This window comes from Amblyomma americanum, chromosome 5, assembly GCF_052857255.1.
Source record: "Amblyomma americanum isolate KBUSLIRL-KWMA chromosome 5, ASM5285725v1, whole genome shotgun sequence".
Taxonomy (NCBI): Eukaryota; Metazoa; Arthropoda; class Arachnida; order Ixodida; family Ixodidae; genus Amblyomma; species Amblyomma americanum.
Window position 1 is genome coordinate 198,906,401 of NC_135501.1, and position 2,926 is coordinate 198,909,326.

At 48.3% G+C, this 2,926-nt stretch overlaps 1 long non-coding RNA gene across 1 annotated transcript; it reads right to left on the reverse strand.

Moving 5' to 3' along the window:
- Positions 1-678: 678 nt before the first annotated feature.
- LOC144135483 (uncharacterized) lies at positions 679-2,068 on the reverse strand. The gene is made up of 3 exons (XR_013315513.1): positions 1,937-2,068; positions 870-1,021; positions 679-748 (listed from the first exon to the last, which is right to left on the reverse strand). It is a non-coding gene; the product is annotated as an uncharacterized LOC144135483 (long non-coding RNA).
- Positions 2,069-2,926: the final 858 nt, after the last annotated feature.

Genomic DNA, 2,926 nt, shown 5'->3' on the forward strand with positions numbered 1-2,926 from the left:
CAACGGGAGAGTGCACTATGGAGAGCCTAGAAAATTATCGGGGGTAAGATGGTTCGCGATTGGCGCCAGGCATAATTCAGTGGAATCAAATGGAAAATACATTTGTATTTGGCTTGACCACGTGGTATCCCTCAAGAGAAAAGTATACATCTGTATCTTACCAGTGCTCATCTACGGGGCGGAAACGTGGAGGCTAACGAAAAGGGTTCAGCTTAAGTTAAGGACTACACAGCGAGGTATATGGAAAGAAAAATGATAGGTGTAACGTTAAGAGACCGGAAGCGGCAAAGTGGGCGAGGGAACAAATGCGGGTCAATGACATCCTAGTCGAAATCAAGAGGATGAAATGGGCTTGGGCAGGGCGTGTAATGCGAAGGCAAGACAACTGCCGGTCCTTAAGGGTAACGGAGTGGATTCCAAGAGAAGGCAAGCGTAGCAGGTGGCGGCACAAGGTTTGGATGAGATTAAGAAGTTCGCAGGCATAGGGTGGGCGCAGCTGGCAAAGGACCGGGTTAATTGGAGAGACATGGGAGAGGCCTTTCCCTTGCAGTGGGTGTAGCCAGGCTAAGGACGATTTTGATTATGACCATGTGGACTGCTGGCGATGATACAAGGATGCATCTGCATATTTTAAAGTACGGTTGTGCTCGCCGGATCAAGGGTTCTGCTATGCTTACCCCACTCTGTCCAATCGTCACATTACTGCTCTTTGTTGAGACGAGGCTGGTCCCGGAGAGGAACTGGCTTTCTGAGGTAGAAGGCGAACAGAAAACAGATATTAAGGATTGGTTTCTTCCGGCTCTGCAGTTAGGTTACAGCCAGTGAGATGATATTGAATGCATTACGAAGAATACTGTGGTATACGGTACCAGGGATCGCCAGCCCTTGATCGGCGATACTATAGTCGGCCATGGTGGATTTCCTCCAGTTATTTCACGAATCAGTATCAAACGTAGGGAACTGCGCCGTTGCACCTATCGGAGCTGAAGAGATCCAGGCAGGGAGATCCTCAGCAACGGCCCTAAAAATAAAAATAAAACTCCTAAAAATCATTTTCAGCTGACACCTGTCCACGCACTGCATATAAGATGCACGTTGTACTCGAGCACGTTAAACATTCTAGAGGTGATGTTGCCAGTGGGCATTGATTAGAGCTAATACAAGCTCAATGCTTTGAGCCCGCTGGCTAGCTGGCAATACGTCCTGAGTCTCACAATGCGCTTCGGGAACTCACCACTGGGGCGTAAGAACTGTGCAATGTCAAGAGAATTATCTCGTTATATCTAACTCCAGCTCTCATATCCCTTATACCACAGCAGCTGTGTGATACCTCCGAGCTGCTGTGGGACGAAACGAGCATAACCAAAAATTATGTTTAAGTTCATAGGGGTTTAACGCCCCAAAGCGACTCAGCTAGCTATGAGTTACTTCGTATAGTGAGGGCCTCCAGAAATTTCGACCACTTGGTGTCAGTAGTGGGGCGTACGGTACCCGGGATCGTCAGCCCTTGACCGGCGATACTATAATCGGTCATGGTGGATTTCCTCCAGGTATTTCATGGGTCAGTAATAAAAGTATCGTAGTATCAAACGCGTACCCCGTGCACTGACATCGCACAGCACACGAGCCTCTACAATTTCGCCTCCATCAAAATGCGACCTTCCGTGGCCAGGATCGAACCCATGTCTTTAAGCTGAGCAGCCGAACGCCATAGCCACTGAGTCACCACGGCGGCGACCAAAAAATTAGGAATATATAAAAAAAATCTCACGCTACCTTACATACAGGTAAAACATGCAGAAATATCGCACATGCAATTTTGAGATGCCAACGGATGGCAGGAGCGGTGCCTAACACAGAAGCAGCCTTGCTATCTTAACGCGAACGAACTGGGGATTTCAAAAGGAGGTAAGACACATTCAGACGTTGGGCTCACTTGGACAGGAGACGAGACGAAGAGGCTGCGTGGAAGGAACGACCTCGAAGGGACTAACACCTGAAGTACGGGCGGTAGAGGCTTTCTCTTCTAGTCTGGCCGGCGAGCAACGGAAGTGCGAGGCCTAGCTGTGTCTCCGATGCACGAGAAGGCTGGACGATGATAATGACGATGATGTTGATGTCCTCAGGTTGAATTCTGGATAAACCCGGCGCGTGTGCTGCTTCTTTTTCGCTTATCGCATGCTGGCCGAGTTGTCTCGAGACAGGCAGTGTTTAAAAAAATGAGAACGAATTCTTACGACATTCGTATACAGTGAGAAGGCGCGGCGTATCAATTTATGCAGAACTGGTATCTCAATAGTTAACATTCACGGGTCATTGACAGTCGTTGTTGTTGTTGTTAGCCTATCAAAAGATGGCACATACCCACACTGGGGGATCGGCCAAGAATCGGGTGGCTATTCACCTGAACGCAGTCCCCACACCACTCCTGACCATGGGTCCTGACCATTCTACTCCTGGTGCAGCGGTTAAGCGGTGCGCCACTGCCCTGTGATGGCAGGTGCTCCCAGAAGTGGAATTTGTGCAATCTATGGTGCTCTACCCGACATTTACTTGCGCTGTTACGTCCACGAGAAGAACAATTCTGCGTAGAAATGGGTTAACGAATGAATTGCAATAGTCTGTCCAGCGGTGCTCTGAAGTGCGTCAAGTGTTGAGAAGAAAAGAAAGATAAAATTCAGAAGTGCAAATCTTAGAAAAAGCACCGGGGGCCGTCCCGTTTCATCTGATGGGGCTCCTGTTAGTTAGTGGTAGAGCCTATTCTTTCATTTCTCTCTTACTCCTTTACACCCTACGTCTTTTATCTTTCTCACTCTTTTTCCTAAATAATCTTTCGACACTACTCCTACACACTCTAATATTGCAAATAGCTTCTTCCTAGCCCGTGATATACCAGTGGTGCGGGCGGAATACCTCTACTTAAACG